Source organism: Schistocerca nitens, chromosome 2 (genome assembly GCF_023898315.1).
Source record: "Schistocerca nitens isolate TAMUIC-IGC-003100 chromosome 2, iqSchNite1.1, whole genome shotgun sequence".
In the NCBI taxonomy this organism is placed as follows: Eukaryota; Metazoa; Arthropoda; class Insecta; order Orthoptera; family Acrididae; genus Schistocerca; species Schistocerca nitens.
Window position 1 is genome coordinate 60,185,400 of NC_064615.1, and position 12,574 is coordinate 60,197,973.

The 12,574-nt window shown below is 41.3% G+C and overlaps 1 pseudogene; it reads left to right on the forward strand.

Moving 5' to 3' along the window:
* Positions 1-249: 249 nt before the first annotated feature.
* Positions 250-367, forward strand: LOC126238394 (5S ribosomal RNA; annotated as a pseudogene).
* Positions 368-12,574: the final 12,207 nt, after the last annotated feature.

The following is a 12,574-nucleotide window of genomic DNA, read 5'->3' on the forward strand; positions in this document are numbered from 1 at the left end:
ACAGAAGTTCGTGGAAACTGAGAACAGACAACCGCTGTAAAGTGGACACGCCAGCTAAGGTAATGGGACCTGTTCAGTCTCTTATTAACTCAGTTCGTACAAATCTCTCAATTTCCGTCATTACTACGTCTTTGAATTTAAGCCGTATCTAGTCCACGCTTACATAGCTAAGAAGGATTGGAGACTCTCTCTTAGAAAGGCGTACAGCGCATCTTTACCTTATTTTTTGAATACATATACTTTGCGTTTTTCAACGGCCTTGCCGCAGTGATACCACCGGTTCCCATCAGACCACCGAAGTTAAGCGCTGTCGGGCTAGGCTAGTAATTGGATGGGTGACCATCAGATCTGCCGAGCGCTGTTGGCAAGTGAGGTGCACTTAACTGTAGTGAGGCAAACTAAGGAGCTTCTTGATTGAGAAGTAGCAGTTCCAGTCTCGTAAACTGAAATACGGCCGGGAGTGGGGTGTGCTGACGATGTATGTCCCTCCATGTCCGCTTCCAGTGACGCCTGTGTCCTGAGGATGTCACGGCAGTCGATCAGTACCGTTGGGCTTTCATCGCATGTTCGAGCGAAGTTTAGTTTTTATATTTTGCGTTTATTTTTGATAGCTTTGGATGTTATGGTTTCAGACCCACTACAGCGACATTGTGGTCACTAATCCCAGTATCTGTCCAGCTGCTCCCTGTTTGCTCAGGAATAAATGTTGCTGATCGGTCAAGTATGTTATCGCACGTTCGAGTGAGCTCCAACATTAACTGCTGTAAATAGTTTCCGGAAAACGCGTCTGGTTCTATATGGACTGTGTTTTATGCCTACATCCGACTTTAAACATGTATTTGCGGCAACATGTAGATATGACCAGAAAATTGATTCAAGAATATAAAAAATCAGGTCTAAATGCAAACATGAATAAAATAAAGTACATGGTAATTGGTGGAGTGAATGGAGACTTAATATTAGAAGAAGGGATGGGACCAATAACAGCTACTGGGGAATATAAATATTTAGGTGTGAAAATTACAAATGATGGGAAACAGGACAAAGAAATTAGATTAAGAATAAATTCTGGAAAGACGACAATCTCCTTATTGAATGGAATTCTCTGGGACAAACACATAACAACTGATAACAAAATAAGGATTTTTAAAACAATAGTTAGGAGCATTATTACATATGGTTCAGAAGTGTGGACAACAAAATGGCAATTGAAATCAAAATTATTAGCCACAGAAATGGATTTCTGGAGACGTTCAGCAAGAATATCAAGATGAGAAAGAATAAGAAATGAAGTAATGAGAGACAAGATGAAATGCAAAAATTCAATTATTGATTTCATCGAGCACAAACAACTTAAATGGTATGGACACATCAGACGAATGGAACAGGAAAGGCTACCAAAATGCATAATCGACTGGGTACCAATTGGAAGAAGAAAAAGGGGACGACCACCTGATACATGGATACAGGGAGTTCAGTCAGCAATGAGGAAGAACAACATTCCTGAAGATTTATGGACAAATAGAGAAGAGTGGAGAACAATAATTAGTGACTTACTGTAATCTAGAATAGGTGCTGGAAAAATGTACTCACATTGTAAATCCAGAATAATAATAATGTAGATAGTGGATTGAAGTATGAACAGTATCAGTAGAATAACTATTTTAAACGATGCTCTTCCTTGAACCTTTCAGCAACCATACCTGAGTCAGTCAGTAAAAGGAACCAGTTAGTAATTTATTCCTGTTGTCAGGCGAGTGCTCTACCCATTGTAACTGACATATACAATCTCCTTCACAAGAGAAACTGTATTTAGTCTATCCTTTTTGAGCACAGGTATCTTGTAAAAATTTCTGCACAACTTGTCTCCGTCTTCAAAAAGCTTTCGGTATCTGTAACGAGCTGTGTTTCCCATTGGCTTTTGGACCTTTGATACTTTCTCAACACAGCTATGACAGTTAACAGCTATACTACCGATGGTTTCTAGGTCTATCGTCGATCTGTATTTGACCTGCACATCTTGAGACGGAACTTCTAATCTTACACGTCCGCACCCTGTAACCTAAAATACCACCCAATCCACTCCACACAGCATCCGCTACCCGTGTAGCCGCCCCCTGTACGTAACGGACCCCTGAGCTATTAATCGGAACCCTACACCTCTTCAGTTTGTAGTGCAAATCAAAGAATCTGCTGCCTACACAGTCAAAGAACCGTCTGAACGTCTGATTCAGACCACCCACAAAGCTCTCTACCAAAGGCCCGCAATCGGTTTTGACGATGATGCTACCGATCAAGAGCTACGCAATTATCTTCCAAACAAGACAGGTAGTCTTTATTACTTCGGAAAGCAGCCGGAAACGATAGGAAGTCTCTTCAGATCCAAAATGGCACACATAGTTATTGGCGACATGAGATACCATCTGCACGCTCCTGATTTAAGTTTTAAATTCTGGCATAAGTTGAAGAAATTAAGCAATCTAAGATTTTATAGCAGCTGTCTGTAATAATGTCTGTGACCAAAACTGTGGAGCAAAACTTAAAAGAGTTTGACACAATAGATAACTCTTTCAGTAATTCCATATACAGGGTGAGTCACTAACTAATTACACCAAGACTGTCTCCAAAAGTATGATAGGAGCTGATATGTTTGTGGAACAAAAGTTGCATGGGACAACGGGGGCCATACTATGATGTTGGTTGTTAGTTGCTAGGTGGGGTCCCGTCAGAGATAGGAAGGTCACCTTCGTCTTTTTAAATGGGATGCTATAGTTTGGCACTTATTTTCTGGTAGCGGCTATCGAGGCAAATCCATTGATGTATAACAGTAAGGTCTTTGAAGGTCAACGAAGATCACAAAGGTAGCATGAAAGTCCATTTGCAGAAGGTGTTCGAAGTGATGACCATTGGTATCAATGCAGTGCTGCAATATTCTTATCATGGATTGAATGGTATTCCTTATCACATCGCCTCTTATCGAAGCACATGCTCTGGCAATTCTCTCTCTCATATCTTCAGATGTAGTTGGAACTCTTTATAAACAATGTCTTTTACGAATCCACACAAGAAAAAATCCAGAGGTGTCAAATCTGGCGAACGAGCCGGCCACGACAAATCTCCTCCGCGTCTAATTCAACGATTTGGGAATTGTCTCTGCAAGTCATTTATAACCATCAGCGAAAAATCTGCCGGACACCCATCGTGTTGATACCACATTCCGTTCCTTGTTCCTAAAGGTACCTCTTCCATTAACAGATCTAAAGTTTCTTGCAGGAATGTGGTGTGCTTCCTACCTTTAAGATTTCCTTCTATGAAATAGGGGCCTATAATGATGTCCTCCAAGATCCCACACCATACATTCAACGACTACGGTTTCTGGTGTGCAACTTGCCGCAGCCAACATGGATTTTCAGCTGCCTAATAATGCATGTTATCCAAACTAACATTTCCATGGTTCGTGAATGTAGCCTCGTGAGTAAATAAAATCAAATTAATAAATATGTAGTCCCTCTGAATCTGAAGTCGAGCCCATCGCCAGAATTCAATGCGACGCATGCAATGCGTACCAGTTAATGCTTGGTGGAAACTGAAATGGTATAGATGATTTTTATAGCGATGCCGAACACGAAAAACACTACTCTGGTTCATGCCAGATTCCCTTGCGAACTAACACAAGGATCTCGAACCAAAGTGGTAAGAGTACCAATTCGCGTTTCCTCGTTGTAACTTTCCTTTGCCGTATATGTTTCCGATGCGTTAAAGATCTAGTTGTTCTCAAGATATCGTACACATATTTAAATTTACCACGTGTAGGGTGAGTACGTTGAGGCTAAACGAGACACCTACAAGAAACTGTCCGAATGAGACTGAAATCGGTAGATGTGATGTACATGTAAGACAAACAAATGATATCAATATCAGAAAAACATGGACAATTTATTGAAAAGAAAGAGCTTCACAAATTGACGAAGTCAATAATACGTTGCACACGTCTGATCCTTAAGTCAGTAGTTATTCGGCTCGGCACTGATAGAGTTGTTGAGTGTCCTGAGGAGTATCGCTCTAAATTCTCTCCAATTGGTCAGTTAATCTTCAAAATCGCTAGCTAGTTCGACGGTTCTGCTCATAATGCTCCAAATTTTCTCGATTTGGGATAGATCCGGTGACCATGCTGGCCAGCGAGGGTTTGGTATGCACGAAGGCAATCAGTGGAAACTCTCGCCAAGTGAGGGCGGGCGTTATCTTGGTGAAATATAAGTTCAAGATGGGTTGCCACGGAGGGCAATTAAACGGAACTTACAAACCATCACTACTGGTTACCGGACACCATATCGGGCGGGCAGACTGGTATTCCAACAATGTTCAGGGCGTCTCCAAACACGTCTTCGGCATGTATCTCACTGGCTGGAACAGAACAGTCTTCTGTAGTGAGTCCCGCTATGCTGTGAGTCTCGATGGCCAGAGAAAAATGGTTCAAATGGCTCTGAGCACTATGGGACTCAACTGCTGTGGTTATCAGTCCCCTAGAACTTAGAACTACTTAAACCTAACTAAGGACATCACACACATCCATGCCCGAGGCAGGATTCGAACCTGCGACCGTAGCAGTCGCACGGTTCCGGACTGCGCGCCTAGAACCGCGAGACCACCGCGGCCGGCGATGGCCAGAGAAGACATGTCTGGAGACAGAGATGGGATGCGAACCTGATTGTCGCCCGCCTGAAGGCTCGAAAACTAGATGTTCTCTAGCCCCATTTTATTTTGTAGCAGGACCACTCTCTTTGTGATTCGCGATGCATCGACGATATTCTACGCTCCGTTTTGTGGTCATTCACGGCAAACAATCCTGAGCTTCCTTTCCAGCAAGATAATGCCCACCCTCACACAGCGAGACTTTCTTCTGCTTGTGTTCGTCTTTGCCAAACCATACCTTGACCAACGAGCTAGCCAATTCTCTTCTCAACTGAGAATTATGGGCAGGGACCTCCACCAAATCGGGATTTTGTCGATCTAACGCGTCAACTGGACAGCATTTGGCACAATATCTATCAGGAGCTCACCCATCAAATTCGCCAATCAATGCCAAGCCGAATAACTGCTGGCATATTAGCCAGAGGTGGAACAGTGCCTTATTGCCTTGCTCGATTTGACTCAATTTGTGAAACTCTATCTCTTCAGTAGATCGTCCATTTTTTTCTGAAATTGTAATGTTCTGTTTGTCTGTATGCGACCTCCACATCTATGTATATACGTTCAATTCGGATAATTCGTTTGTGATGCAGTGTTTCGTTTTTGTCTGAGAGTGTCGCTGTTTATGGCCTGCCGTTTTCATGTTAAGTTTGTGTCCACAGGTCGGTTTTCTGAATCACTGCCTTTACTGTCCTCTATCCTCTCGCAAATATGGAGATTTTACGTCTCATATTTTTTGTGGTCCATTTTTGTTTGATTTTGTCCTTCGTAGCTAATTGGTCAACATGTCTAATTTCTACTTGGAGGGTGCAGATTCAATTCGCAGTACTGCCAATAAATCGTACTCGGTGCGAGACCTGGAACAGGATGCCCTCCGACTTCAGGTACTACTTGCCGAGCAGAGACCGCTCCGAGGTGTGAACAACTGACTGCGGCCGAGAAGGCTGTGCACTCACTGACCATACGCCCGTCCATACCGCACCCAAATTACCCTCTTGGCAAAGGATGGCACAGCCACCAGTCGTTACAAATCGCGTCGATGACACATATGAGCAATGTTCAGTAAAGAATGATTCTTTTCGACAACATGCTTTTGTTCATCATTAAAATTTGGAGATGCTTCTCAAAATAGTCTCATTTGGATGCGAAGTACTTGTCTGAGCGTTTCTTCTAAAGACATTGAAACCTGATTGGTAGGCAGTCAGAGAGCGCACAGGATGAGTTTAAGGTTGTGGATGGGGCCGTAAACAGTTACTGTGAGTTGCACAATCAAACATAAAAAATGGTCAAAATGGCTCTGAGCACTATGCGACTTAACTTCTGAGGTCATCAGTCGCCTAGGACGTAGAACTAATTAAACCTAACTAACCTAAGGACATCACACACATCCATGCCCGAGGCAGGATTCGAACCTGCGTCCGTAGCAGTCGCTTGGCTCCAGACTGCAGCGCCTAGAACCGCACGGCCACACCAGCCGGCAATCAAGCATACATCTTTATTTTTCTAAGAACCACTTATATACACTTTGGCTTAAGGATCACAACTAAACAATATGGTTGAGGGTCTAGTTAAAGAAAAGTTAATATGGTTTCTGGGCTGAAGGCCCAAAAACACACAGCAAACATTAGAACGGCTGAGGCGTGGCTTAGAAGTCAAAAGCAATTAAAAACTTTGTTTTCTTAACCCTCTAACGGTAAGGTGAAGTTTGGCTCTGCTCTGAGCACTATGGGACTTAACATCTATGGTCATCAGTCCCCTAGAACTTAGAACTACTTAAACCTAACTAACCTAAGGACATCACACAACACCCAGTCATCACGAGGCAAGGTGAAGTTTCCTGACATAAATGGTAAGTGGGGTTGGATCAGACCCCACCCTCCAAATATCGATTTTTCGGGGTAAAATAAAAAATGAATAATGGGAAAAAGTTTTATTATCAATTAAACACATAATATTTGTTATAACAACAAGTTTTATTTATTTTTATAGTCAATAAGTAAGAATATAAAGTGCTTGGAACTTGATTACAAAAAAATACCTTAATAGAAATATTCTCTATAAAATTATTGAAAACATAGTAAAATTAATAGATTGAGTCATCAACTAGGAACTTGAGTGCTTTAGAAATTCTAAAGATTGGAACTAAATGAGAAACATCTCTTACTAATTGTAGAAAATAATTATAGTGTCAGCAGTTTGTACACATAATGTAATAGGAACAAATAATAAATGTATAATGTTATCCTGGAAACGATCACGTATAGCCCTAAAAATACATATTTGGCACAATTTATCACATCTCAGTTTCTTTACAGCCAGGGCATATAATAACTTTATGCTCCCCACTCATAGAACGATTACACTTACTACAAAAAGCATTCCCCTTCCTATCTTTTGATCTGTCACAAAAATCACATCTTTTCTTTAGTGGTTGTGCTTGGTGTAGGCTTGCCTAATTCGATTGGTTCTTTTTCTAAAAGTTTTCCAATAGACGAACGGAGCTCACGGGGAATATGTGTGTTATTTAACGTCTTTTATAAATTTTAAATGGCTCTGAGCACTATGGGACTTAACATCTATGGTCATCAGTCCCCTAGAACTTAGAACTACTTAAACCTAACTAACCTAAGGACATCACACAACACCCAGTCATCACGAGGCAGTGAAAATCCCTGACCTAACCTGTTTTCCATATGAGGTTTTGTCAAAGAGAGCACAAAATTTTTGAGAAATGATATTCTCGCGTCATTTGAAAAGCTGTCCATTTTGCTATTGCTTTTGTAAATGATAAAACTATGTATAGCAGCGATGTCTAAAATAGCATAAAAGTACCGCATGCGCCATCTTCTCGATTTTCTTTTTGTGGTCCTGCTGTCGCAAAGCATATCTAATGCATCAACCCCTGCTTTAGGTAAATTGTACAACTCCACAATTTCAGGCTTATTTGATTTTTCATTTATCTCTCCAGAGAAGTGCATAGACGATATCAGTAAAACTTTTTTATTTTTTTTTGGGTAAATAACATCAAAGTTTTGTCGTCCTGATACATAAATGTTGCCGGCCGCTGGTGGCCGAGCGGTTCTGGCGCTACAGTCTGGAACCGCGCGACCTCTACGGTCGCAGGTTCGAATCCTGCCTCGGGCATGGATGTGTGTGTTGTCCTTAGGTTAGTTAGGTTTAAGTAGTTCTAAGTTCTAGGGGACTTATGACCTCAGCAGTTGAGTCCCATAGTGCTCAGAGCCATTTGAAGCCATACATAAATGTTGAAAAGCCTACTGGTGCGGAAAGCAGCATTCATGGTGGTATTTGCGGTTTTTTCCTCCTCAATGTACCTACAAATGTGACTTTCTTTTGGAGGAGGGCGTCAGTCACCTCCAGTTAGGAGAACCAATTGTCCGCTGTAATGTTTCTATTACAACCCCTGATTGATTTCGTCAGGCGCAAAACATACTGGGCAGGTAAAGGTAAATCTCCAGGTCTCCTCTTCATTCTGTTGTCCTTGTCAGTGTATGGAATGCCACGCAAAAAACAGAATGTCCTTGAGTCGCATAGTGACATTATTTTCAACCCATATTTGTCGGGTTTCGATGGGATATATGTTTTGAATGGATAGGCACCCCGAAAACTCGGTAGTCTCATCTACTGTGACGTATTCACATGGATTATAATTTTTTTCACTGGTAGGTTCAAACATGTCCCACACTTCTCTGAGAGCCGCAAATTTGTCGGTGATTTTCCTGGCGTCACTGGTGGCTTTATCATCGAAGCGAAGGTTTTCTAGAAGAAATGCAAACCTTTTCTTGCACATAGTGCAACGGAATACCGGAGGTCCATAGGTTGCTGAGAACATCTCATCTACACTGAGCATAGACACCACTCATGAAGAGAAGGCCCATCAATCCTTTTATTTCAACGCTCTCTGTTGGTGAATGAAACCACTGGACGTATTGTACTTTTGCCTAGATTTATCGATTTCAAGATTTGTGTACAAAACAATTTTTTCTATAATTTTCGAATCTATAAATAATAAAAATATTTCCAATTCACTAGTGACCCCCCTTGCTTCCCCAAGTGGACCAGGGAGATGAGTAATAATATTTGACGCTGGTGTCCTAGAAAATTTTGAATGCATGGGTTTGTTGGTCCATATTGTCTCTAAGTCTTTACCTAGCTCAAAAATTGAAGAAATGTATGATGAAATAAAAGAAATTATTCAGATAGTGAAGGGAGACGAAAATTTAATAGTCATGGGTGACTGGAATTCGAGTGTAGGAAAAGGGAGAGAAGGAAACGTAGTAGGTGAATATGGATTGGGGCTAAGAAATGAAAGAGGAAGCCGCCTGGTAGAATTTTGCACAGAGCACAACTTAATCATAGCTAACACTTGGTTTAAGAATCATGATAGAAGGTTGTATACATGGAAGAACCCTGGAGATACTAAAAGGTATCAGATACATTAATTTATGGTAAGACAGAGAGTTAGGAACCAGGTTTTAAATTGTAAGACATTTCCAGGGGCAGATGTGGACTCTGACCACAATCTATTGGTTATGACCTGTAGATTAAAACTGAAGAAGCTGCAAAAAGGTGGGAATTTAAGGAGATGGGATCTGGATAAACTGAAAGAACCAGAGGTTGTACAGAGTTTCAGGGAGAGCATAAGGGAACAAATGACAGGAATGGGGGAAATAAATACAGTAGAAGAAGAATGGGTAGTTTTGAGGGATGAAGTAGTGAAGGCAGCAGAGGATCAAGTAGGTAAAAAGACGAGGGCTAGTAGAAATCCTTGGGTAACAGAAGAAATATTGAATTTAATTGATGAAAGGAGAAAATATAAAAATGCAGTAAATGAAGCAGGCAAAAAGGAATACAAACGTCTCAAAAATGAGATCGACAGAAAGTGCAAAATGGCTCAGCAGGGATGGCTAGAGGACAAATGTAAGGACGTAGAGTCTTATCTCACTAGGGGTAAGATAGATACTGCCTACAGGAAAATTAAAGAGACCTTTAGAGATAAGAGAACCACTTGTATGAACATCAAGAGCTCAGATGGAAACCCAGTTCTAAGCAAAGAAGGGAAAGCAGAAAGGTGGAAGGAGTATATAGAGGGTCTATACAAGGGCGATGTACTTGAGGACAATATTATGGAAATGGAAGAGGATGTAGATGAAGATGAAATGGGAGATACGATACTGCGTGAAGAGTTTGACAGAGCACTGAAAGACCTGAGTCGAAACAAGGCCCCCGGAGTAGACAACATTCCATTGGAACTACTGACGGCCTTGGGAGAGCCAGTCCTGACAAAACTCTACCATTTGGTGAGCAAGATGTATGAAACAGGCGAAATACCCTCATACTTCAAGAAGAATGTAATAATTCCAATCCCAAAGAAAGCAGGTGTTGACAGATGTGAGAATTACCGAAAAATCAGTTTAATAAGCCACAGCTGCAATATACTAACACGAATTCTTTACAGACGAATTGAAAAACTAGTAGAAGCCGACCTCGGGGAAGATCAGTTTGGATTCCGTAGAAATACTGGAACACGTGAGGCAATACTGACCTTACGACTTATCTTAGAAGGAAGATTAAGGAAAGGCAAACCTACGTTTCTAGCATTTGTAGACTTGGAGAAAGCTGTTGACAATGTTGACTGGAATACTCTCTTTCAAATTCTAAAGGTGGCAGGGGTAAAATACAGGGAGCGAAAGACTATTTACAATTTGTACAGAAACCAGATGGCAGTTATAAGTGTCGAGGGACATGAAAGGGAAGCAGTGGTTGGGAAGGGAGTAAGACAGGGTTGTAGCCTCTCCCCGATGTTATTCAATCTGTATATTGAGCAAGCAGTAAAGGAAACAAAAGAAAAATTCGGAGTAGGTATTAAAATCCATGGAGAAGAAATAGAAACTTTGAGGTTCGCCGATGACATTGTAATTCTGTCAGAGACAGCAAAGGACTTGGAAGAGCAGTTGAACGGAATGGATGGTGTCTTGAAGGGAGAATATAAGATGAACATTAACAAAAGCAAAACGAAGATAATGGAATGTAGTCGAATTAAGTCGGGTGATGCTGAGGGTATTAGATTAGGAAATGAGACACTTAAAGTAGTAAAGGAGTTTTGCTATTTGGGGAGCAAAATAACTGATGATGGTCGAAGTAGAGAGGATATAAAATGTAGACTGGCAATGGCAAGGAAAGCGTTTCTGAAGAAGAGAAATTTGTTAACATCGAGTATAGATTTAAATGTCAGGAAGTCATTTCTGAAAGTATTTGTATGAAGTGTAGCCATGTATGGAAGTGAAACATGGACGGTAAATAGTTTGGACAAGAAGAGAATAGAAGCTTTCGAAATGTGGTGCTACAGAAGAATGCTGAAGATTAGTTGGATAGATCACATAACTAATGAGGAGGTACTGAATAGGATTGGGGAGAAGAGGAGTTTGTGGTACAACTTGACCAGAAGAAGGGATCGGTTGGTAGGACATGTTCTGAGGCATCAAGGGATAACCAATTTAGTATTGGAGGGCAGCGTGGAGGGTAAAAATCGTAGGGGGAGACCAAGAGATGAATACACTAAGCAGATTCAGAAGGATGTAGGTTGCAGTAGGTACTGGGAGATGAAGAAGCTTGCACAGGATAGAATAGCATGGAAAGCTGCATCAAACCAGTCTCAGGACTGAAGACCACGACAACAACAACTACATCTGACTGAGAATTATCAAACTCGACTGCTCCTGCCGCACAATGAAATACATCATTCTTGTCATCAGTAGTAGATAATAGATCATCCTCGGTTTCTGAACAGTTTTCTGCATCGGTATTGTCGCCATCCTCTGACTCTGCCTCCTGTCGGAGAAACTCGTTGTATATCTCCTCAGGAGTTCTAAGGAGTTTATGCGCCCTTTTAGTAAGATACTAGAAGAGAAAACAAAACTTAGATGTAATATAAACATCAATATGGGGTTGAATCCTCCCCACAAAATAAACTAATAAGCGTGACGTAAACAGTAAGGTGGGGTCGGATCCAACCCGAGTGCGGGTAATGTGGGTTTCGGATAGAGAGTGTAGCTGCAGGTCACCCACCAGACAGACGTGGCCTCCTCGGCGTTCTCGGGACGACTGGCTGGTAGGGTAGCTGGAACCACAGCGCTCTCAGAAAAGGGAGTGGGGAGTCATAAACAAAACAGACTCGCTGGGGTCGGATCCAACCCCAACCTTACCGTTAGAGGGTTAAAAAACATGCAACGGAAACCATTTACGGCTAAAGGCCTACACTACACGTCTGACGGACGACTACAATTAAGGCACATTAATAAACAAATTTTTTCTCAGCAAGAAAATTTCCTTTTAAACTTACAACAGAATGTCTGAAGTCTGATTAACTTATTGCACGGCTGAAGGCCACAAACAAATTTGAAACAATGGCTGAAGGCCTGAACAACAACTCAGATAAATAATTTAGAATAAATCCCTTGTTTCTTATTAAAATTTTTCCTTTAGAGAATACACGCGGCTGAAGGCCTTAGTAAGGGGTTCAGGCAAATCTCCGGCTGAAGGCCACACATAACACATGGAACAACTAACGGCTTACGGCCTGGATTACAAACAATTTCAGATAGAACAACTACTAAGAATAAAAAACAAAATTTATTCGAAAACAATCAATCCCCAAAATTTTAATGGTACATGGCTGTAGGCCCTTATGTAAAAATTAAAAAAAACTGAATTAATACATGTCCAAAGGCCTCGTACAATACTTCAACTAAAATAAAAATTACAGTTTAAAACAAACAGAACAACTGGTGCTCATAAGTGTTCCAAGGGTCGGCCTTGTAAGGTAGCTCAAATGTAAGGTGAGGTGAGACAGGTAGCCAAGAGTTGA